Here is a 25,443-nt window from a genome sequence, read left to right on the forward strand (position 1 = left end):
AGCCTGGAGCTGCACTGATTGGAGTTCAGAAGGATGAGGGGACATCTTATAGAGACATGTAAAATTAAGAAAAGAATAGATAAAATATAAGCAGGGAGATTGTTTCCACTGGTAGGTGAGACTAGAAACTTGGGGACATGGATTCACGGGAGTTAATTTACACAAGTAAAGAGGAACTGCTTTTCCCAGAAATGTGGAATCCATCTGCCTGTAGAAGATGCCTCATTAAATATAATGAAGACCTAGAGAGTTAGATTTTTAAATTAAGGGCTTTGGGGACAGGCACATGTGGAGCTGATCATGGCCAGATCAGCCATGATCTTGTTGAATGGTGGAGCAGGCTCAGAGGCCCAGATGGGCACCTCCTGCTCCTATTTCTTATGTTCTTGTTATCTATTTTGTTCAAATGACATTTACCCCATGTAAAACAACTGCTCCAAATATGCTGAACTTGTATTTTAGATCTACTTCACCAACTCAGAGGAGAGATTTTACTGTTCTGTTTCTCTGAACCAGCTACTACCTGGTAAGCCTTTTTCATCTCTCAATTATACAGTGCCTACCAGTTGTAGAAATTAGCATTTTCAGTTCAACTAACACATGCGATTATTGAGAATGGAGGATGTCAATAGATTAGAAATACCTGGAATATAAAAATACCTGTTTTGACAGTCAGGAGGGTGAAGCCTGATGGTTTAATTCAGCATCACTTTCTTGAATAACTCCATAATTCACTTCATATTCAAAAATCTATTGCTCTGTCTTGAGGATCTGCCACAATTTGTAAAAAGAATTCTTAAATTTAGAGATACAACATGGTAACAGGCCCTTCCATGCTGCCCAAATATACCCATGTGACCAACTCACCTTCTAACCCTGTGCGTCTTCGGAAACCGGAGCACCCCGAGGAAACCTACACGGACATGGGGAGAAATGTACAACTCCTTGCAGACAGTGGCGGATTGGATAAATAAAAAAGACGAGTTAAATATTCACAGTTGCACAGTGCAAAAAAAAACTGATGTTACAATCATACAGACAGATCTTTGTGGCTCTGGAGTATTCAGCGCCTGCACACCATACTCACCCTGGCAGTGAGACGGCCTATCCTTACACACTCGGTCCCTGAAGGGACATTCTTTCTTTCCTTTTTTTGCAACATGGCGCTGGTATGTCCTGACTCTTTAACAGCCTTTATTAGCATGCTGAAGGAAGCTGTTCACTGTTTTTCCACATACATGACTATAATCAACCAGAATCAGGTTATCAGGCTGTTCAACCCATCAAGTCCACCCTGCCACTTCATCAGGGCCGATTTACTCTCCTTTTTAACCATTCTCCCACTGACTTTCTGTAACCCTTGATTCCCTTCTTCATCAGGAACTTATCAACCTCTGCTTAAATATACTCAAAGGCTTAACCTCCAGAGTGTCAGTGGCAACAAATTCCCTCTGGGCAAAGGATTTCCTCCTCATCTCTGATGTAAAGGAACATTTTTTTTATTCTGAGGCTGTGCCTTCTGGTTCCAGACTCCCCCACCATAGGAAATCTGCATGTCCACTCTACCCTGTCCTTTCAGTATTCTTTAGGTACCCCCTCTCATTCTTTCGAACTCCAGCAAGTATGGTCCCAGAGCCATCAAATGTTCCTCATATAATAACCCTTTCTTTCCAAGGATCATTCTAATAAACATCCTCTGGATCCTCTCCAATGGCAACATACCCTTAGATAAGGAGCTGAAAGTTGCTCTCAATACTCCCAAGTGCAACAGAGGTAAATCTGAATTTACATTAAAGCAAGGCTAAGGTGATTTTATTATTCTTACAGGGAGTGGTGTCTTTGGAACTCTTTCTCAATGGGTGGTGAAAGCAAAGTGCTTTGAAATCAAGTGATGGGGACGAAATGGACAGTTATATTGATGATTGAGTTTATTGAATGGTGAAGCAGGTTTGAGTGAAGAAGGATGGGCGATGACTTAATAGAGATGTATAAGATATTATGAGGGACATAGGTAGGGTGAACAGCCAGCACCTTTTCCCCATGGTGACAATAGCAAATACCAGAGGATGTCTGTTTGGAGTGGGGGAAATTTGTTGACGATGCCACGGTAGAGGGTTGTATAAAAAGGGGCGATGAGTCAGCATACAGGAGGGAGATTAAAAACTTGGCTGAATGGTGCACCAACAACAACCTCGCACTCAATTTCACCAAAACTAAGGAGATGATTGTTGATTTCAGGACAAGAAAACCAGAGGTGTACGATCAGTGATCATTGGGGGATCAGAAGTGGAGAGGGTGAGCAAATTTAAGTTCTTGTGAATTGTTATCTCAAAGGATCTTTGCTGGACTGACACACCAATGGCATTGTGAAGAAAGCATATTTGTGCCTCTACTTCCTCAGAAGATTGAGAAGGTTTGGTATGACATTAGAAACCCTGGCAAATTTCTACAGATGTATGGTGGAAAGTGTGGTGACTGGCTCCATCATGGGGACAATACCCCAGAGCGTAAAGCCCTCCAAAACATAGTGGATACAGCCTAGGACATCAGAGGCGAAGCCCTCCCCACTATTGAGTACATCTATAGGGAACACTGCTGTCAGAGAGTGACAGCAATCATCAAAGACCTACACCACCCAGCATGCTCTCTGTTCTCACTGCTGCCATCAGTAAAGAGGTATAGGTGTCACAAGACTTACACTGCAAGGTTTAGGAATGGCTGCTACTCCTCCACCATCAGACTTCTCAACAACAAACTCAATCAGAGACTCATTTAAGGACTCTTGCATTTTATTGATTTTCTTTTTGTTCTCTCTGTATTGCACAGTCAGTTTGTTTACATTTGTTATCTGTTTACAGTTCTTTGTTTACATGTTTTATACTGTGTACAGTTTTTTTTGCACTACCAATTAGTAGTAATTCCGCTGCGCCCTCCAGAAAAAGAATTTTAGGGTTGTACGTGATGTTATGTTTGTACTCTGACAATAAATCTGGAATCTGAAAGTCAGGGGTAATTATTTTTTACACTGAATGGTGAATGCCTGGAATACATTGCTGGTGTGATGGTGGAGGCTGGTACAATAGGGATATTTAAAATACTCTTAAGCCCCTTTTCCACTGGCACCCTGTCCTAGGAATTAACTGGGAATTTACTGGGATAAGGCCCAATGGAAAAGGAACATTGTCCGAATGCCGGCATCAAATAATGTAATTTCACACTGGGGATTAATCACCTTGACTCCTAATCATATCCCCAGTGTTTGCTGATGCCGGCTTGCTGATAAAGCCAATGGAAAAGGGACAGCAGAAAGTCATCAGTTTCCAGTTGCAGGTAGAATAGTCTGATCCCAGGGATGAGTGTGTTCAGAGGAAAAGCAATTAGTGTCGCAGTTAAGGGTGGCCCAGTGGAAATGGCACAAAGGGCTTCCTATCCCAGGACACTGACCAGTCAATTAACTGGGATGGCAGTGGAAAAGGGGCTTTAGACAGGCACACGGATGAAAGAAAATTAGAGGGTTATGTGTGTGAGGTAGGGAAGGATTAGATTGCTGTGAAGTAGGTTTACATAGGTTAGCACAATAGGCTGAAGGGCCTGTACTGTGCAGTTCTATTCCATGTCAACTTAGCCCACTGGTCTTAATGTTTCTTCCACCATTCTGACAGTTGAGCAATTTTGGAAAATGCAGATATTCATTTCAGTTGATGCAGATTATTCCAGCTGTGTTAATAACACAGGCTGAAACTTGTGCACTGATCTTCTCGCCCCAGTACATCCTTCAATGTTTCAGCAACTGACAGTGTTCTCTGAAGGCAGTCAAGTGCCCAAGGGGCACTGGCAGTTCTGCCTGAATTTACGATCATTGCGCACTGTGGTTATTGTGGATGAGATATTCAACTGTGCAACGTGAGACCATCTCCCCACGGAGGGCTGAATCACATTAGGGCAGGCTCTGTATTTTCATTCTGTCTCCAGAATGTTGCTGCTTGAAGCTACTTTCTGATGTTAATTCTACCACACGTGAGTGAAAGCAGTCGAACGTAATGTATTTAAATCAAATAATTGTTTTTAAATCTGGTTGTAAGTGTAGCATCTAACATTTAATTGTAAATAGTAATTTGTGTATCTCCAGGTGCAAACTAGGGTGTAAATGATATTCTCAATAATAGATGGAAGAGCAGATATCAACTGCAGGATTTTTTTTGCAGTTTCCTGGCACCTCTCATTGCTTTGTTTTTAAACACAGTGAGCAAGGGACTTACCTACAGCAGAAAATTAAATCAAACCTCCCAGGGATCTTGATCACCTTTTCAGAGAACCAAAATTTAGTTTGAACTAATGAATTCATGAAAACAATTATAAGGCTTTTATTGGTTCTGGTCTGAGTAGTACTGGGTGCAGTTCTGGTCTCTGGACTACTGGGGCAGGTATGGTCTCCTGTACCGCTGGGTGCGCTTCCGATCTGTACCACTGGCTGCAGTCATGACGAGGTGCATTTCTGTTCTCTGCGTGAGAAATTTTTGGAGGCAGTGTAAAAGATATTCACCAGGTTGATCCCAAGAATCAAGAGTTTAGCTTATGAAGAGAGGGTGAGTCCATCATGGATAAATCTGGAATTGGAATTGGTTGAGAAATTTCAACAGTTTCTCTATTGGGAGCTGCCCTTCCTTTAGCATTTACCAAGATTACAAAATTGATAACCAATCCTATACCCAAGGACACATTACGGATATGGTTTCAGTCCCAGAGGTTCTTTGGTTTAAAATTTTTTACTCTATCTGGTTTTATTCTATCTAATTATTTTTTTCAACCATCTGCGAATGACCGAGCTTTTTCCTTTTTGGAAGGCTAAAGGTATTCTTTGTTTTTAGGATTTGTTTATGGAAAATTATCTTCTGTCCTTTGAGCAACTTTCAAACAAGTATAGGTGCCTAATTTATGTATGTTTAGATATTTTCAAATGAGACATTTTTTGAATTTGCCTTATTTTCCCCTGCTATATCAGCCAGTTATGATTTTTTTTGGTAATTCTTTATTTATCGCACTATGAACCATATCAACCAATATATTTACAGATGCATCTCTTTAAGTATTCACAGTGACATTTTCTCTTTTTTCCCCATCCCTCCCTTTCCCCTTCCCACCCCCCTCCAAAAACAGTAAATATTGAACATATAAAATACAATAAAACAATATCTTTATACAAAAGGAATACAAACAAAAAATACGTATCATCTACTTATTCACATTAAATCTGATCGTGTTTATCTTCTTATCATTTTAGGTGGTGGTGGTCCTAGGCCTGCTCTTTCTGTTATGTTCCATATATGGTTCCCAGGTTTTTTCAAACATTGTAACTTTGTCTTTTAAATTATATGTGATTTTTTTTTCGAATGGGATACACTTAAACTTGGTTATATATTCCATTAATGTAGTCCAACGTGGCCATCTTATATCTTTATTTTCACTTCTTTTCCGCCTCTTCACCACCTCCATCGCCTTTTTTCCATTATTTTTTAAGTTTTCCTTTTTAATCTCAATATATGACAATGCACTTAAGGCATGAAATACCCCAACAATCCCCACAAGCAATAACCCTTTAACCCCAAATGAACATCCCCTCCTTGTCCCCTTGTCCCTTGATGGCAACCACAACTCCCCTTTCCATTCAGTTTGCGAACTTACTTGCAAGCGTCAACCGATTTCGCAGTGACCGTTATTCTCCCACCCCAGCCCCCCCGAGAACACTATTTTCCTATACTTATAGCAAAGCTCTCTCTCTCTCTCTTCTTTTTTCCCTTCTTCCCCTTCTCTTATCTATCTTTAAATCTTTTTATATACATTATCTTTATTTTATATTTTTACATATTTTTGTATATTTTCTTTCCGGTCATCCTTCTTGTCACTCCTCCTCCTTTCTTCTCCTGTCCTGCAAATGTTCAGCAAATTCTTGGGCTTTCTTTGGGTCCGAGAACAGTCTATTCCATTCCCCAGGAATAAATACTGTGAGTACTGCTGGATGTCTTAATATAAAGTTATACCCTTTCTTCCATAAGATTGGTTTTGCCGTGTTGAATTCCTTCCTCTTCTTTAAAGTTCGAAGCTTATGTCCGGGTGAAAAAATATTTTTTGTCCCCTATATTCCAACGGCTTATTGTCTTCTCTAACCTTCTTTCTTGCCTGCTCCAGTATGTTTTCTCTTGTCGTATATCTTAGAAATTTTACCAATATGGATCTCGGTGTTTGATGTGGTGGCAGTTTCAGTACTAGTGCTCTATGCACCCTTTTGATTTCTATTTCTTCATGTGAATCTGTCATTCCCAGCACCTTCGGGATCCATCCTTTTATAAATTCCTTCATATCTGACCCTTCTTTACCTTCTTTCAGGCCCACTATTTTTATGTTGTTTCGCCTACTGTAGTTTTCCAATATGTCAATTTTTTGTGACAATAAATCTTATCTCTTTAATTTTTTTTTCACTCTCTTCCAACTTCCCTCTCAAATCATTTACCTCCATTTCTACAGCAGCTTCTCATTCCTCCACATTTTCTACTCTTTTCCCTATTTCAGTCATGACCAACTCTAAGCTTTGGATTCTTTTCATTTTTCTTTTGATTGAACTAAATTCTAATGATAACCATTCTTTGAATGACCTCATTTGTTCTTCGAAAAAGATTTTATCTAAACTTTGTCCTTCTGTTTTACCTTCTTCTTTCCTTTGAAATTCTTGGTCTTCTTCCTCCTCTTCTTCTGTGTCTGTATCTATGTCTGTGACATCTTCTTCTCTTCTCTGTATCTGTGTTTCTTCATCCTTCTCTGGTGAGCTGCTTCTGTATCCTTGCCTGGCCTCTAGCTGCTGTGTCTCCTGTTGTTGGGCCTCCTGCTGCATGTTGACCCATTGTTGGGCCTCCCGCTGTAGGTTGACCCACCGCTGGGCCCCCTGCTGCAGGCCGACCCACTGCTGGGTCTTTTGCCGCAGGTCGCCCCGTTGCCGCTCACCCTCTTCCAGCCCTTCATTCTCTTTCTCACCACTTTTCTTTTCTTTTTTCTTGCTTACTTCCCCCAGCCGAACACCCTGATACTGGGCGTCTCTCAGCTGGCCACTCCACAACTGAGTCCCTGTCCCGCTGGCGTTAACCTTTTCTTTTACTTGCGCACCTCTTCTTGGCTCTGAGAGCTATTTTTGAAGTCTGCCGGTCAGGAGGACACCACTCCTCTGGGGACTCACCAACACTGGAGATTGGCTGCTCCTCTCCACGGTGGCTCTCTGCTCCGATGTGCAGTTAAGGCCTTCTTCTTTCTTCTCCAGTGATTTTCCTTCTTCCCTTTTCTCTGTTATTCTTACTTTTTCTCCTTTGGGTGCCATCTTCTGTCTCTTCTCTGTAACTTTATCTTTCTCTTCATGCATTTTATGTTTATTGAGCTCTGCTTTTTCACACTTTTCTTGGTTCCACTCGACCAGCCATTACTCCATCATGTGATTCCCCCAGCCAGTTATGATTGATACTTTTTTATTTTGCTTGAACCCCTTCCAGAAGGGTTTAATAGCAATTATATATATGTTATTAAAATTGTGACCAGTCTTGACAGATAAATTCAAAAGTGTGTGAGAGCAGGAGCTTCAACAATCCTTTTCTGCAGAGACACAGGAAAAGATTCTTAAACTAGTTAATGCCTCAATCAATTTATGATCGATACTCCCTTATTTAATTCAAAGTAGTATATAGGGTGCATTTGTCTAAGGACAAGCTTGCCCATATTTCTCCTAATTTTAATACAATCTATGGCAGGTGTAATTCATAAGTGGCTTCATTGACCCATATATTTTGGTCCTATCCGGTTTTGGAAATATATTGGAAAGATGTCTTTGGTCCTCTTTCAGTAATTATCGCAATTCCTTAACTGCGCTTTTTTGGAGTTTTGGGAGCAGATGCAGGTCGTTGTCCAGTTTCTGCTTATCAGATGATAGCATTCGCTACCCTAATGGTTAGGAGAGCAATTCGATTGAGATGGAAGGACCCCTCTCCTCCTATTATAGTTATAGTTCAATGATTTTCTCCTGTTTGGCCTGTTTGAATTTAAAAATGTATGCATTTGGCAATTTTTCAACACTCATATTTCTTTTACTTGCGCACCTCTTCTTGGCTCTGAGAGCCATTTTTGAAGTCCACCGGTCAGGAGGACACCACTCAGGATTGTTTTCTTGTTCAGGATTGTTTTCTTTGTTCAGGATTGTTTTCTAAATCAGTTAGTAGAAGAACCGACTCGGGATAGTGTAATACTGGATCTCATGTTAGGGAACGAGCTAGGTCAGGTAGCGGACATTAATGTTGGAGAACCAATTGGGTCTAGTGACCATAATTCTGTTAGTTTTGGGGTAGTTTTAAGGAAGAGCAAGGAGAGGCCTAAAGTTGAGGTTCTGGATTGGAAAAGAGCAAATTTCGTAGGAATAGGAAGGGATTTGGGGAGTATTGAGTGGGACAGGATATTTTCAGGTAAGGATGTTAATGAAAAATGGAGGATATTCAAAAAAGAAATTTTGAGGGTACAGAGTAGATATGTCCCAGTCTGGATCAAAGGAAAGGCTGGAAGTCATAGGGAGGCTTGGTTTTTGAGGAATATTGGAAATTTGGTTAGGAGAAAAAGGGAGGTGTACAAGAGGTATAAAGAGCAGGGAGCTGAGAAGTTGAAGGAGGACTACAAGGAGTGTAGAAGGAATCTTAAGAAAGAAATTAGAAAGGCCAAAAAAAGGCATGAAGAGGCTTTGGCTGACAGAGTAGAAATAAATCCAAAGGGTTTCTATAAGTACATTAAAAGTAAAAGATTAGTGAGAGATAAAATTGGACCCCTTGTAGATAGCGAGGGTAGGCTGAGTGAGAAGTCTGAGGAAATGGGGGGAATTTTGAATGATTTCTTTGCCTCGGTATTCACTAGGGAAAAAAATGTTGAACCAGTTGAAGTAAAGAAAAATAGTGGGGAGGTCATGAAGCATATAAGGATAACCGAGGAGGTAGTGATGGCTGTGTTAAAAAAGATAAAGGTGGATAAATCTCCCGGACCGGACAAAATATTCCCTAGGACACTCAGGGAGGCTAGTGGACAGTTAGTGGGGCCATTAACAGAGATTTTTAGGATGTCACTGGCCACGGGGGTGGTACCAAAGGATTGGAGGGTGGCGCATGTTGTTCCTCTGTTTAAGAAAGGGTCCAAATGCAAACCTGGGAATTATAGGCCTTTAAGTCTGACGTCTGTGGTGGGCAAGTTGATGGAAAGTGTTCTGAGGGATGCTATTTACAAATTTTTGGAGGTACAAGGATTGTTAGGGAGTAATCAGCATGGTTTTGTCAGGGGTAGATCATGCTTGACAAACCTGATTGAGTTCTTCAAGGGGGTTACAAAAAAGGTTGATGAAGGGAAAGCTGTGGATGTTGTCTATTTGGACTTTAGTAAAGCTTTTGACAAAGTTCCCCATAGGAGGTTAGGAAAAAAGGTGGAGGCATTTGGTATAAATAAGGAGGTAGTGAAATGGATTCAGCAGTGGTTGGATGGAAGGTGTCAGAGAATAGTGGTAGAAAATTGTTTATCCAATTGGAGACCGGTGACTAGTGGAGTTCCTCAGGGTTCGGTCCTGGGTCCACTATTATTTGTTATATATATTAACGATCTGGATGTAGGGGTAGAAAATTGGATAAGCAAGTTTGTGGATGACACAAAGATTGGTGGTGTTGTGGACAGTGAGGTAGATTACCGTAGATTAAAAGGTGATTTAGGAAGGCTGGAGGTGTGGGCTGAGAAATGGCTGATGGAATTTAATACAGATAAATGTGAGGTGCTGCATTTTGGAAAGGCAAATTTAAATAGGTCATAAACATTGAATGGTAGACAATTGAGGAGTGCAGAGCAACAAAGGGATTTAGGAGTTATGGTAAATAGAACCCTCAAGGCTGATACTCAGGTAGATGGTGTGGTGAAGAAGGCATTTGGAATGTTGGCCTTCATAAATCGGAGTATTGAATTCAAGAGTAGGGAGGTTATGATGAAATTGTACAAGGCATTGGTGAGGCCAAATTTGGAGTACTGTGTACAGTTTTGGTCACCAAATTATAGGAAAGATATAAACAAAATAGAGAGAGTGCAGAGAAGGTTCACGAGAATGTTGACAGGATTTCAGGGTCTGATATACAGGGAAAGGTTGTGCAGACTGGGGCTTTTTTCTCTGGAGCGTAGAAGATTGAGAGGGGACTTGATAGAGGTGTTTAAGATTTTAAAAGGGACAGACAGAGTAAATGTGGATAGGCTTTTTCAATTAAGAAAGGGGGAGATTCAAACTAGAGAACATGGTTTAAGATTGAAGGGGGAAAATTATAAGGGGAGCATGAGGGGAAATTTCTTTACGCAGAGGGTGGTGGGGATGTGGAATGAGCTTCCGGCAGATGTGGTCGAGGCGGGATCATTGGTTACATTTAATGAAAGACTGGATCGTTACATGGATAGGAGGGGACTAGAGGGGTATGGACCGGGTGCTGGTCGGTGGGACTAGGAGGGTGGGGATTTGCTACGGCATGGACTAGTAGGGCCGAACTGGCCTGTTCTGTGCTGTAAGTGGTTATATGGTTATATGGTTATATATTTGATTGGGATAAAAGAATAGGGAGCTGGAATAAAGATCTTTGGCTTTAAATCCACACCATGTAAAGAGAGAGCAATCTTTGCTATTTTTAATTAGTTGCCATCACATTGCTCATAGTTACAATGGAATTTGGAAATGGTGTGACATTTAGTTGCTGAGGTAGAGATTTATGATTGGAGGTTAGCAGTTGAAGCAACTTTTGGCAGTTGTTTGTAAATTATTCTTCTGTGCAGATGGAAATTGATGACGCCGGATTTTTGAACTTCCCCTTGAAACTTCCTTAGGATGGAGTTATCACTTTGTGATCCTTGGAGACTGAGAATGTCAGAAGCTGTCACAGCGCATGACAGCAGAAAAAGCAGTGGATGCTTCGCTCACTGCATCTTGCAACATTCATGGGGAATTGGTGAGGATAGAAGCTCTTTGGAATACTTAACTGGGTGGAAGAGAATGGGTGACGATTCTAATCAGATTTTTTGCACTTATTCTAATACAGACAGTGATTGTCGGCATTCTGTTAGAGACAGTGATTGTGGGTGTTCTGTTGGAGACAGTGATTGTGGGTGTTCTGTTAGAGACAGTGATTGTGGGTGTTCTGTTAGAGACAGTGACTGTGGGTGTTCTGTTAGAGACAGTGATTGTGGGTGTTCTGTTGGAGAGAGTGATTGTGGGTGTTCTGTTAGAGACAGTGATTGTGGGTGTTCTGTGAGAGACAGTGATTGTGGGTGTTCTGATGGAGACATTGATTGTGGGTGTTCTCATGGAGACAGTGATTGTGGGTGTTCTGTTAGAGACAGTGATTGTGGGTGTTCTGTTAGAGACAGTGATTGTGGGTGTTCTGTTAGAGACGGTGATTGTGGGTGTTCTGTTGGAGACGGTGATTGTGGGTGTTCTGTTAGAGACGGTGATTGTGGGTGTTCTGTTGGAGAGAGTGATTGTGGGTGTTCTGTTGGAGAGAGTGATTGTGGGTGTTCTGTTAGAGACAGTGATTGTGGGTGTTCTGTTAGAGACAGTGATTGTGGGTGTTCTGTTGGAGACAGTGATTGTGGGTGTTCTGTTGGAGAGAGTGATTGTGGGTGTTCTGTTAGAGACAGTGATTGTGGGTGTTCTGTTAGAGACAGTGATTGTGGGTGTTCTGTTAGAGACAGTGATTGTGGGTGTTCTGATGGAGACAGTGATTGTGGGTGTTCTGTTAGAGACAGTGACTGTGGGTGTTCTGTGAGAGACAGTGATTGTGGGTGTTCTGTTAGAGACAGTGATTGTGGGTGTTCTGTTAGAGACAGTGATTGTGGGTGTTCTGTTAGAGACAGTGATTGTGGGTGTTCTGTGAGAGACAGTGATTGTGGGTGTTCTGTTAGAGACAGTGATTGTGGGTGTTCTGTTAGAGACAGTGATTGTGGGTGTTTTGTTAGAGACAGTGATTGTGGGTGTTCTGTTAGTGACAGTGATTATGGGTGTTCTGTTAGAGACAGTGATTGTGGGTGTTTTGTTAGAGACAGTGATTGTGGGTGTTCTGATAGAGACAGTGATTGTGGGTGTTCTGTTAGAGACAGTGATTGTGGGTGTTCTGTTAGAGACAGTGATTGTGGGTGTTCTGTTAGTGACAGTGATTATGGGTGTTCTGATAGAGACAGTGATTGTGGGTGTTCTGTTAGAGACAGTGATTGTGGGTGTTCTGTTAGTGACAGTGATTGTGGGTGTTCTGATAGAGACAGTGATTGTGGGTGTTCTGTTAGAGACAGTGATTGTGGGTGTTTTGTTAGAGACAGTGATTGTGGGTGTTCTGTTAGAGACAGTGATTGTGGGTGTTCTGTTAGTGACAGTGATTGTGGGTGTTCTGTTAGAGACAGTGATTGTGGGTGTTCTGTTAGAGACAGTGATTGTGGGTGTTCTGTTAGTGACAGTGATTGTGGGTGTTCTGTTAGTGACAGTGATTGTGGGTGTTCTGTTAGAGACAGTGATTGTGGGTGTTCAGTTAGAGACAGTGATTGTGGGTGTTTTGTTAGAGACAGTGATTGTGGGTGTTCTGTTAGTGACAGTGATTGTGGGTGTTCTGTTAGAGACAGTGATTGTGGGTGTTCTGTTAGAGACAGTGATTGTGGGTGTTCAGTTAGAGACAGTGATTGTGGGTGTTCTGTTAGTGACAGTGATTGTGGGTGTTCTGTTAGAGACAGTGATTGTGGGTGTTCAGTTAGAGACAGTGATTGTGGGTGTTTTGTTAGAGACAGTGATTGTGGGTGTTTTGTTAGAGACAGTGATTGTGGGTGTTCTGTTAGAAGACAGTGATTGTGGGTGTTCTGTTAGAGACAGTGATTGTGGGTGTTCTGTTAGACACAGTGATTGTGGGTGTTCTGTTAGAGACAGTGATTGTGGGTGTTCTGTTAGAGACAGTGACTGTGGGTGTTCTGATAGAGACACTGATTGTGGGTGTTCTGTTAGAGACAGTGATTCTGGGTGTTCTGTTAGTGACAGTGATTGTGGGTGTTCTGTTAGAGACAGTGATTGTGGGTGTTCTGTTAGAGACAGTGATTGTGGGTGTTCTGTTAGTGACAGTGATTGTGGGTGTTCTGATAGAGACAGTGATTGTGGGTGTTCTGTTAGAGACAGTGATTGTGGGTGTTTTGTTAGAGACAGTGATTGTGGGTGTTCTGTTAGAGACAGTGATTGTGGGTGTTCTGTTAGTGACAGTGATTGTGGGTGTTCTGTTAGAGACAGTGATTGTGGGTGTTCTGTTAGAGACAGTGATTGTGGGTGTTCTGTTAGTGACAGTGATTGTGGGTGTTCTGATAGAGACAGTGATTGTGGGTGTTCTGTTAGAGACAGTGATTGTGGGTGTTCTGTTAGAGACAGTGATTGTGGGTGTTTTGTTAGAGACGGTGATTGTGGGTGTTCTGTTAGAGACAGTGATTGTGGGTGTTCAGTTAGAGACAGTGATTGTGGGTGTTTTGTTAGAGACAGTGATTGTGGGTGTTTTGTTAGAGACAGTGATTGTGGGTGTTCTGTTAGAAGACAGTGATTGTGGGTGTTCTGTTAGAGACAGTGATTGTGGGTGTTCTGTTAGACACAGTGATTGTGGGTGTTCTGTTAGAGACAGTGATTGTGGGTGTTCTGTTAGAGACAGTGATTGTGGGTGTTCTGTTAGAGACAGTGACTGTGGGTGTTCTGATAGAGACAGTGACTGTGGGTGTTCTGTTAGAGACAGTGATTGTGGGTGTTCTATTAGAGACAGTGATTGTGGGTGTTCTGTTAGAGACAGTGATTGTGGGTGTTCTGATAGAGACAGTGATTGTGGGTGTTCTGTTAGAGACAGTGATTCTGGGTGTTCTGTTAGTGACAGTGATTGTGGGTGTTCTGTTAGAGACAGTGATTGTGGGTGTTCTGTTAGAGACAGTGATTGTGGGTGTTCTGTTAGAGACAGTGATTGTGGGTGTTCTGTTAGAGACAGTGATTGTGGGTGTTTTGTTAGAGACAGTGATTGTGGGTGTTCTGATAGAGACAGTGATTGTGGGTGTTCTGTTAGAGACAGTGATTGTGGGTGTTCTGTTAGAGACAGTTATTGTGGGTGTTCTGATAGAGACAGTGATTGTGGGTGTTCTGATGGAGACAGTGATTGTGGGTGTTCTGTTGGAGACAGTGATTGTGGGTGTTCTGTTAGAGACAGTGATTGTGGGTGTTTTGTTAGAGACAGTGATTGTGGGTGTTTTGTTAGAGACAGTGATTGTGGGTGTTCTGATAGAGACAGTGATTGTGGGTGTTCTGTTAGAGACAGTGATTGTGGGTGTTCTGTTAGAGACAGTGATTGTGGGTGTTCTGATAGAGACAGTGATTGTGGGTGTTCTGTTAGAGACAGTGATTGTGGGTGTTCTGTTAGAGACAGTGATTGTGGGTGTTCTGTTAGAGACAGTGATTGTGGTTGTCTGTTAGAGACAGTGATTGTGGTTGTTCTGTTAGAGACAGTGATTGTGGGTGTTCTGTTAGAGACAGTGATTGTGGGTGTTCTGTTGGAGACAGTGATTGTGGGTGTTCTGTTAGAGACAGTGATTGTGGGTGTTCTGTTGGAGACAGTGATTGTGGGTGTTCTGTTGGAGACAGTGATTGTGGGTGTTCTGTTAGAGACAGTGATTGTGTTGTTCTGTTAGAGACAGTGATTGTGGGTGTTCTGTTAGAGACAGTGATTGTGGGTGTATTGTTAGAGACAGTGATTGTGGGTGTTCTGATAGAGACAGTGATTGTGGGTGTTCTGTTAGAGACAGTGATTGTGGGTGTTTTGTTAGAGACAGTGATTGTGGGTGTTCTGATAGAGACAGTGATTGTGGGTGTTCTGATAGAGACAGTGATTGTGGGTGTTCTGATAGAGACAGTGATTGTGGGTGTTCTGTTAGAGACAGTGATTCTGGGTGTTCTGTTGGAGACAGTGATTGTGGGTGTTCTGTTAGAGACAGTGATTGTGGGTGTTCTGTTGGAGACAGTGATTGTGGGTGTTCTGTTGGAGACAGTGATTGTGGGTGTTCTGTTAGAGACAGTGATTGTGTTGTTCTGTTAGAGACAGTGATTGTGGGTGTTCTGTTAGAGACAGTGATTGTGGGTGTTTTGTTAGAGACAGTGATTGTGGGTGTTCTGATAGAGACAGTGATTGTGGGTGTTCTGATAGAGACAGTGATTGTGGGTGTTCTGTTAGAGACAGTGATTGTGGGTGTTTTGTTAGAGACAGTGATTGTGGGTGTTCTGTTAGAGACAGTGATTGTGGGTGTTCTGTTAGAGACAGTGATTGTGGGTGTTTTGTTAGAGACAGTGATTGTGGGTGTTTTGTTAGAGACAGTGATTGTGGGTGTTTTGTTAGAGACAGTGATTGTGGGTGTTCTGTTAGAGACAGTGATTGTGGGTGTTCTGTTAGTGACAGTGATTGTGGGTGTTCTGTTAGAGACAGTGATTGTGGGTGTTCTGTTGGAGACAGTGATTGTGGGTGTTCTGTTAGAGACAGTGATTGTGGGTGTTCTGTTAGAGACAGTGATTGTGGGTGTTCTTTTAGAGACAGTGATTGTGGGAGTTCTGTTAGAGACAGTGATTGTGGGTGTTCTGTTAGAGACAGTGATTGTGGGTGTTCTGTTGGAGACAGTGATTGTGGGTGTTCTGATGGAGACAGTGATTGTGGGTGTTCTGATGGAGACAGTGATTGTGGGTGTTCTGATAGAGACAGTGATTGTGGGTGTTCTGATGGAGACAGTGACTGTGGGTGTTCTGTTAGAGACAGTGACTGTGGGTGTTCTGTTAGAGACAGTGACTGTGGGTGTTCTGTTAGAGAAAGTGATTGTGGGTGTTCTGTTAGAGTCAGTGATTGTGGGTGTTCTGTTGGAGACAGTGATTGTGGGTGTTCTGATGGAGACAGTGATTGTGGGTGTTCTGTTAGAGACAGTGACTCTGGGTGTTCTTTTGGAGACAGTGATTGTGGGTGTTCTGTTGGAGACAGTGATTGTGGGTGTTCTGATGGAGACAGTGACTGTGGGTGTTCTGTTAGAGACAGTGATTGTGGGTGTTCTGTTGGAGACAGTGATTGTGGGTGTTCTGTTAGAGACAGTGATTGTGGGTGTTCTGTTAGAGACAGTGATTGTGGGTGTTCTGTTAGAGACAGTGATTGTGGGTGTTCTATTAGAGACAGTGATTGTGCGTGTTCTGTAAGAGACAGTGATTGTGGGTGTTCTGTTGGAGACAGTGATTGTGGGTGTTCTGATGGAGACAGTTATTGTGGGTGTTCTGATGGAGACAGTGATTGTGGGTGTTCTGTTAGAGACAGTGATTGTGGGTGTTCTGTTAGAGACAGTGATTGTGGGTGTTCTGTTAGAGACAGTGATTGTGGGTGTTCTGTTAGAGACAGTGATTGTGGGTGTTCTGTTAGAGACAGTGATTGTGGGTGTTCTGTTAGAGACAGTGATTGTGGGTGTTCTGTTAGAGACAGTGATTGTGGGTGTTCTGTTAGAGACAGTGATTGTGGGTGTTCTGTTAGAGACAGTGATTGTGGGTGTTCTGTTAGAGACAGTGATTGTGGGTGTTCTGTTAGAGACAGTGATTGTGGGTTTTCTGATGGAGACAGTGATTGTGGGTGTTTTGTTAGAGACAGTGATTGTGGGTGTTCTGTTAGAGACAGTGATTGTGGGTGTTCTGTTAGAGACAGTGATTGTGGCTGTTCTGTTTGAGACAGTGATTGTGGGTGTTCTGTTAGAGACAGTGATTGTGGGTGTTCTGTTACAGACAGTGATTGTGGGTGTTCTGATGGAGACAGTGATTGTGGGTGTTCTGATGGAGACAGTGATTGTGGGTGTTCTGTTAGAGACAGTGATTGTGGGTGTTCTGATGGAGACATTGATTGTGGGTGTTCTCATGGAGACAGTGATTGTGGGTGTTCTGTTAGAGACAGTGATTGTGGGTGTTCTGTTAGAGACAGTGATTGTGGGTGTTCTATTAGAGACAGTGATTGTGGGTGTTCTGTTAGAGACAGTGATTGTGGGTGTTCTGTTAGAGACAGTGATTGTGGGTGTTCTGTTAGAGACAGTGATTGTGGGTGTTCTGTTAGAGACAGTGATTGTGGGTGTTCTGTTAGAGACAGTGATTGTGGGTGTTCTGTTAGAGACAGTGATTGTGGGTGTTCTGTTAGAGACAGTGATTGAGGGTGTTCTGTTAGAGACAGTGATTGTGGGTGTTCTGATGGAGACAGTGATTGTGGGTGTTCTGATGGAGACAGTGATTGTGGGTGTTCTGATGGAGACAGTGATTGTGGGTGTTCTGTTAGAGACAGTGATTGTGGGTGTTCTTTTAGAGACAGTGATTGTGGGTGTTCTGTTAGAGACAGTGATTGTGGGTGTTCTGTTAGAGACAGTGATTGTGGGTGTTCTGTTAGAGACAGTGATTGTGGGTGTTCTGTTAGAGACAGTGATTGTGGGTGTTCTGTTAGAGACAGTGATTGTGGGTGTTCTGTTAGAGACAGTGATTGTGGGTGTTCTGTTGGAGACAGTGATTGTGGGTGTTCTGATGGAGACAGTGATTGTGGGTGTTCTGATGGAGACAGTGATTGTGGGTGTTCTGTTAGAGACAGTGATTGTGGGTGTTCTGTTAGAGACAGTGATTGTGGGTGTTCTGTTAGAGACAGTGATTGTGGGTGTTCTGTTAGAGACAGTGATTGTGGGTGTTCTGTTAGAGACAGTGATTGTGGGTGTTCTGTTAGAGACAGTGATTGTGGGTGTTCTGTTAGAGACAGTGATTGTGGGTGTTCTGTTAGAGACAGTGATTGTGGGTCTTCTGTTAGAGACAGTGATTGTGGGTGTTCTGATGGAGACAGTGATTGTGCGTGTTCTGTTGGAGACAGTGATTGTGGGTGTTCTGTTAGAGACAGTGATTGTGGGTGTTCTGTTAGAGACAGTGATTGTGGGTGTTCTGTTAGAGACAGTGACTGTGGGCGTTCTGTTAGAGACAGTGACTGTGGGTGTTCTGTTAGAGACAGTGATTGTGGGCGTTCTGTTAGAGACAGTGATTGTGGGTGTTCTGTTAGAGACAGTGATTGTGGGCGTTCTGTTAGAGACAGTGATTGTGGGCGTTCTGTTAGAGACAGTGATTGTGGGCGTTCTGTTGGAGACAGTGATTGTGGGTGTTCTGTTGGAGACAGTGATTGTGGGTGTTCTGATGGAGACAGTGATTGTGGGTGTTCTGTTAGAGACAGTGATTGTGGGTGTTCTGTTAGAGACAGTGATTGTGGGTGTTCTGTTAGAGACAGTGATTGTGGGCGTTCTGATAGAGACAGTGATTGTGGGTGTTCTGTTAGAGACAGTGATTGTGGGTGTTCTGTTAGAGACAGTGACTGTGGGTGTTCTGTTAGAGACAGTGATTGTGGGTGTTCTGTTAGAGACAGTGATTGTGGGTGTTCTGTTAGAGACAGTGATTGTGGGTGTTCTGTTAGAGACAGTGACTCTGGGTGCTGTTAGAGACAGTGATTGTGGGTGTTCTGTTAGAGACAGTGATTGTGGGTGTTCTGTTAGAGACAGTGATTGTGGGTGTTCTGTTAGAGACAGTGATTGTGGGTGTTCTGTTAGAGACAGTGACTGTGGGTGCTGTTAGAGACAGTGATTGTGGGTGTTCTGTTAGAGACAGTGATTGTGGGTGTTCTGTTAGAGACAGTGATTGTGGGTGTTCTGTTAGAGACAGTGATTGTGGGTGTTCTGTTAGAGACAGTGATTGTGGGTGTTCTGTTAGAGACAGTGATTGTGGGTGTTCTGTTAGAGACAGTGATTGTGGGTGTTCTGTTAGAGACAGTGATTGTGGGTGTTCTGTTGGAGACAGTGATTGTGGGTGTTCTGATGGAGACAGTGACTGTGGGTGTTCTGTTGGAGACAGTGACTGTGGGTGTTCTGTTAGAGACAGTGACTGTGGGTGTTCTGATAGAGACAGTGATTGTGGGTGTTCTGTTAGAGACAGTGATTGTGGGCGTTCTGTTAGAGACAGTGATTGTGGGCGTTCTGTTAGAGACAGTGATTGTGGGCGTTCTGTTAGAGACAGTGATTGTGGGCGTTCTGTTAGAGACAGTGATTGTGGGCGTTCTGTTAGAGACAGTGATTGTGGGCGTTCTGTTAGAGAGTGTGATTGTGGGCGTTCTGTTAGAGAGTGTGATTGTGGGCGTTCTGTTAGAGACAGTGATTGTGGGTGTTCTGTTAGAGACAGTGATTGTGGGGTTTCTGTTAGAGACAGTGACTGTGGGCGTTCTGTTAGAGACAGTGATTGTGGGCGTTCTGTTAGAGACAGTGATTGTGGGTGTTCTGTTAGAGACAGTGATTGTGGGCGTTCTGTTAGAGACAGTGATTGTGGGCGTTCTGTTAGAGACAGTGATTGTGGGCGTTCTGTTAGAGACAGTGATTGTGGGCGTTCTGTTAGAGACAGTGATTGTGGGTGTTCTGTTGGAGACAGTGATTGTGGGTGTTCTGATGGAGACAGTGATTGTGGGTGTTCTCTTAGAGACAGTGATTGTGGGTGTTCTGTTAGAGACAGTGATTGTGGGCGTTCTGTTAGAGACAGTGATTGTGGGCGTTCTGATAGAGACAGTGATTTTGGGTGTTCTGTTAGAGACAGTGATTGTGGGCGTTCTGTTAGAGACAGTGATTGTGGGTGTTCTGTTAGAGACAGTGATTGTGGGTGTTCTGTTAGAGACAGTGATTGTGGGTGTTCTGTTAGAGACAGTGATTGTGGGTGTTGTGTTGGAGACAGTGATTGTGGGTGTTCTGATGGAGACAGTGATTGTGGGTGTTCTGTTAGAGACAGTGATTGTGGGTGTTCTGTTAGAGACAGTGATTGTGGGTGTTCTGTTAGAGACAGTGATTGTGGGTGTTCTGTTAGTGACAGTGATTGTGGGTGTTCTGTTAGAGACAGTGATTGTGGGTGTTCTGTTAGAGACAGTGATTGTGGGTGTTCTGTTAGTGACAGTGATTGTGGGTGTTCTGTTAGAGACAGAGATTGTGGGTGTTCTGTTAGAGACAGTATTGTGGGTGTTCTGTTAGAGACAGTGATTGTGGGTGTTCTGTTAGAGACAGTGATTGTGGGTGTTCTGTTAGTGACAGTGATTGTGGGTGTTCTGTTAGAGACCGTGATTGTGGGTGTTCTGTTAGAGACCGTGATTGTGGGTGTTCTGTTAGAGACCGTGATTGTGGGTGTTCTGTTAGAGACAGTGATTGTGGGTGTTCTGTTAGAGACAGTGATTGTGGGTGTTCTGTTAGAGACAGTGATTGTGGGTGTTCTGTTAGAGACAGTGATTGTGGGTGTTCTGTTAGAGACAGTGATTGTGGGTGTTCTGTTGGAGACAGTGATTGTGGGTGTTCTGATGGAGACAGTGATTGTGCGTGTTCTGTTGGAGTCAGTGATTGTGGGTGTTCTGTTAGAGTCAGTGATTGTGGGTGTTCTGTTAGAGACAGTGATTGTGGGTGTTCTGTTAGAGACAGTGATTGTGGGTGTTCTGTTAGAGACAGTGACTGTGGGCGTTCTGTTAGAGACAGTGACTGTGGGTGTTCTGTTAGAGACAGTGATTGTGGGCGTTCTGTTAGAGACAGTGATTGTGGGCGTTCTGTTAGAGACAGTGATTGTGGGCGTTCTGTTAGAGACAGTGATTGTGGGCGTTCTGTTAGAGACAGTGATTGTGGGCGTTCTGTTAGAGTCAGTGATTGTGGGCGTTCTGTTAGAGACAGTGATTGTGGGCGTTCTGTTAGAGACAGTGATTGTGGGCGTTCTGTTAGAGACAGTGATTGTGGGCGTTCTGTTAGAGACAGTGATTGTGGGTGTTCTGTTAGAGACAGTGATTGTGGGTGTTCTGTTAGAGACAGTGATTGTGGGTGTTCTGTTAGAGACAGTGACTGTGGGTGTTCTGTTAGAGAGAGTGACTGTGGGTGTTCTGTTAGAGACAGTGACTGTGGGTGATCCGATAGAGACAGTGATTGTGGGTGTTCCGTTAGAGACAGTGATTGTGGGTGTTCTCTTAGAGACAGTGATTGTGGGTGTTCTGTTAGAGACAGTGATTGTGGGTGTTCTGTTAGAGACAGTGATTGTGGGTGTTCTGTTAGAGACAGTGATTGTGGGTGTTCTGTTAGAGACAGTGATTGTGGGTGTTCTGTTGGAGACAGTGATTGTGGGTGTTCTGATGGAGACAGTGACTGTGGGTGTTCTGTTGGAGACAGTGACTGTGGGTGTTCTGTTAGAGACAGTGACTGTGGGTGTTCTGATAGAGACAGTGATTGTGGGTGTTCTGATGGAGACAGTGATTGTGGGTGTTCTGTTGGAGACAGTGATTGTGGGTGTTCTGTTAGAGACAGTGATTGTGGGTGTTCTGTTAGAGACAGTGATTGTGGGTGTTCTGTTAGAGACAGTGATTGTGGGTGTTCTGTTAGAGACAGTGATTGTGGGTGTTCTGTTAGAGACAGTGATTGTGGGTGTTCTGTTAGAGACAGTGATTGTGGGTGTTCTGTTCGAGACAGTGATTGTGGGTGTTCTGTTCGAGACAGTGATTGTGGGTGTTCTGTTCGAGACAGTGATTGTGGGTGTTCTGTTCGAGACAGTGATTGTGGGTGTTCTGTTAGAGACAGTGATTGTGGGTGTTCTGTTAGAGACAGTGATTGTGGGTGTTCTGTTAGAGACAGTGATTGTGGGTGTTCTGTTAGAGACAGTGATTGTGGGTGTTCTGTTAGAGACAGTGATTGTGGGTGTTCTGTTAGAGACAGTGATTGTGGGTGTTCTGTTAGTGACAGTGATTGTGGGTGTTCTGTTAGAGACAGTGATTGTGGGTGTTCTGTTGGAGACAGTGATTGTGGGTGTGCTGTTGGAGACAGTGATTGTTGGTGTTCTGATGGAGACAGTGATTGTGGGTGTTCTGTTAGAGACAGTGATTGTGGGTGTTCTGTTAGAGACAGTGATTGTGGGTGTTCTGTTAGTGACAGTGATTGTGGGTGTTCTGTTAGAGACAGTGATTGTGGGTGTTCTGTTAGAGACAGTGATTGTGGGTGTTCTGTTAGAGTCAGTGATTGTGGGTGTTCTGTTAGTGACAGTGATTGTGGGTGTTCTGATAGAGACAGTGATTGTGGGTGTTCTGTTAGAGACAGTGATTGTGGGCGTTATGTTAGAGACAGTGATTGTGGGCGTTCTGTTAGAGACAGTGATTGTGGGTGTTCTGTTAGAGACAGTGATTGTGGGCGTTCTGTTAGAGTCAGTGATTGTTGGTGTTCTGTTAGAGACAGTGATTGTTGGTGTTCTGTTAGAGACAGTGATTGTGGGCGTTCTGTTAGAGACAGTGATTGTGGGCGTTCTGTTAGAGACAGTGATTGTGGGCGTTCTGTTAGAGACAGTGATTGTGGGTGTTCTGTTGGAGACAGTGATTGTGGGTGTTCTGATGGAGACAGTGATTGTGGGTGTTCTGTTAGAGACAGTGATTGTGGGTGTTCTGTTAGAGACAGTGATTGTGGGGTTTCTGTTAGAGACAGTGACTGTGGGCGTTCTGTTAGAGACAGTGATTGTGGGCGTTCTGTTAGAGACAGTGATTGTGGGTGTTCTGTTAGAGACAGTGATTGTGGGCGTTCTGTTAGAGACAGTGATTGTGGGCGTTCTGTTAGAGACAGTGATTGTGGGCGTTCTGTTAGAGACAGTGATTGTGGGCGTTCTGTTAGTGACAGTGATTGTGGGTGTTCTGTTGGAGACAGTGATTGTGGGTGTTCTGATGGAGACAGTGATTGTGGGTGTTCTGTTAGAGACAGTGATTGTGGGTGTTCTGTTAGAGACAGTGATTGTGGGCGTTCTGTTAGAGACAGTGATTGTGGGTGTTCTGATAGAGACAGTGATTGTGGGTGTTCTGTTAGAGACAGTGATTGTGGGCGTTCTGTTAGAGACAGTATTGTGGGTGTTCTGTTAGAGACAGTGATTGTGGGTGTTCTGTTAGAGACCGTGATTGTGGGTGTTCTGTTAGTGACCGTGATTGTGGGTGTTCTGTTAGAGACCGTGATTGTGGGTGTTCTGTTAGAGACCGTGATTGTGGGTGTTCTGTTAGAGACCGTGATTGTGGGTGTTCTGTTAGAGACAGTGATTGTGGGTGTTCTGTTAGAGACAGTGATTGTGGGTGTTCTGTTAGAGACAGTGATTGTGGGTGTTCTGTTAGAGACAGTGATTGTGGGTGTTCTGTTAGAGACAGTGATTGTGGGTGTTCTGTTGGAGACAGTGATTGTGGGTGTTCTGATGGAGACAGTGATTGTGCGTGTTCTGTTAGAGTCAGTGATTGTGGGTGTTCTGTTAGAGTCAGTGATTGTGGGTGTTCTGTTAGAGACAGTGATTGTGGGTGTTCTGTTAGAGACAGTGATTGTGGGTGTTCTGTTAGAGACAGTGACTGTGGGCGTTCTGTTAGAGACAGTGACTGTGGGTGTTCTGTTAGAGACAGTGATTGTGGGCGTTCTGTTAGAGACAGTGATTGTGGGCGTTCTGTTAGAGACAGTGATTGTGGGCGTTCTGTTAGAGACAGTGATTGTGGGCGTTCTGTTAGAGTCAGTGATTGTGGGCGTTCTGTTAGAGACAGTGACTGTGGGTGTTCTGTTAGAGACAGTGACTGTGGGTGTTCTGTTAGAGACAGTATTGTGGGTGTTCTGTTAGAGACAGTGATTGTGGGTGTTCTGTTAGAGACAGTGATTGTGGGTGTTCTGTTAGTGACAGTGATTGTGGGTGTTCTGTTAGAGACCGTGATTGTGGGTGTTCTGTTAGAGACCGTGATTGTGGGTGTTCTGTTAGAGACCGTGATTGTGGGTGTTCTGTTAGAGACAGTGATTGTGGGTGTTCTGTTAGAGACAGTGATTGTGGGTGTTCTGTTAGAGACAGTGATTGTGGGTGTTCTGTTAGAGACAGTGATTGTGGGTGTTCTGTTAGAGACAGTGATTGTGGGTGTTCTGTTGGAGACAGTGATTGTGGGTGTTCTGATGGAGACAGTGATTGTGCGTGTTCTGTTAGAGTCAGTGATTGTGGGTGTTCTGTTAGAGTCAGTGATTGTGGGTGTTCTGTTAGAGACAGTGATTGTGGGTGTTCTGTTAGAGACAGTGACTGTGGGCGTTCTGTTAGAGACAGTGACTGTGGGCGTTCTGTTAGAGACAGTGACTGTGGGTGTTCTGTTAGAGACAGTGATTGTGGGCGTTCTGTTAGAGACAGTGATTGTGGGCGTTCTGTTAGAGACAGTGATTGTGGGTGTTCTGTTAGAGACAGTGATTGTGGGTGTTCTGATAGAGACAGTGATTGTGGGTGTTCTGTGAGAGACAGTGATTGTGGGTGTTCTGTTAGAGACAGTGACTGTGGGTGTTCTGTTAGAGACAGTGACTGTGGGTGTTCTGTTAGAGACAGTGACTGTGGGTGTTCCGATAGAGACAGTGACTGTGGGTGTTCCGTTAGAGACAGTGACTGTGGGTGTTCTGTTAGAGACAGTGATTGTGGGTGTTCTGTTAGAGACAGTGATTGTGGGTGTTCTGTTAGAGACAGTGATTGTGGGTGTTCTGTTAGAGACAGTGATTGTGGGTGTTCTGTTAGAGACAGTGATTGTGGGTGTTCTGTTGGAGACAGTGATTGTGGGTGTTCTGATGGAGACAGTGACTGTGGGTGTTCTGTTGGAGACAGTGACTGTGGGTGTTCTGTTAGAGACAGTGACTGTGGGTGTTCTGATAGAGACAGTGATTGTGGGTGTTCTGTTAGAGACAGTGATTGTGGGTGTTCTGTTAGAGACAGTGATTGTGGGTGTTCTGTTAGAGACAGTGATTGTGGGCGTTCTGTTAGAGACAGTGATTGTGGGCGTTCTGTTAGAGACAGTGATTGTGGGCGTTCTGTTAGAGACAGTGATTGTGGGTGTTCTGTTAGAGACAGTGATTGTGGGTGTTCTGTTAGAGACAGTGACTGTGGGCGTTCTGTTAGAGACAGTGATTGTGGGCGTTCTGTTAGAGACAGTGATTGTGGGCGTTCTGTTAGAGACAGTGATTGTGGGCGTTCTGTTAGAGACAGTGATTGTGGGCGTTCTGTTAGAGACAGTGATTGTGGGTGTTCTGTTGGAGACAGTGATTGTGGGTGTTCTGATGGAGACAGTGATTGTGGGTGTTCTGTTAGAGACAGTGATTGTGGGTGTTCTGTTAGAGACAGTGATTGTGGGCGTTCTGTTAGAGACAGTGATTGTGGGTGTTCTGTTAGAGACAGTGATTGTGGGTGTTCTGTTGGAGACAGTGATTGTGGGTGTTCTGATGGAGACAGTGATTGTGGGTGTTCTGTTAGAGACAGTGATTGTGGGTGTT

General features: G+C 43.6%; 1 long non-coding RNA gene across 1 annotated transcript in view; it reads left to right on the top strand.

Annotated features, from left to right (window-relative positions):
* Positions 1 to 25,443, top strand: part of LOC138753840 (uncharacterized) — a 117,237-nt gene that overhangs the window by 18,686 nt on the left and 73,108 nt on the right. Inside the window, exons 3-4 of the long non-coding RNA XR_011351456.1 lie at positions 463 to 526; positions 2,239 to 2,295. This is a non-coding gene — a long non-coding RNA (uncharacterized lncRNA). The remainder of the gene's footprint in view (positions 1 to 462; positions 527 to 2,238; positions 2,296 to 25,443) is intronic.

The sequence above is a fragment of the Narcine bancroftii genome, chromosome 2 (genome assembly GCF_036971445.1).
Source record: "Narcine bancroftii isolate sNarBan1 chromosome 2, sNarBan1.hap1, whole genome shotgun sequence".
Lineage (NCBI taxonomy): Eukaryota > Metazoa > Chordata > Chondrichthyes > Torpediniformes > Narcinidae > Narcine > Narcine bancroftii.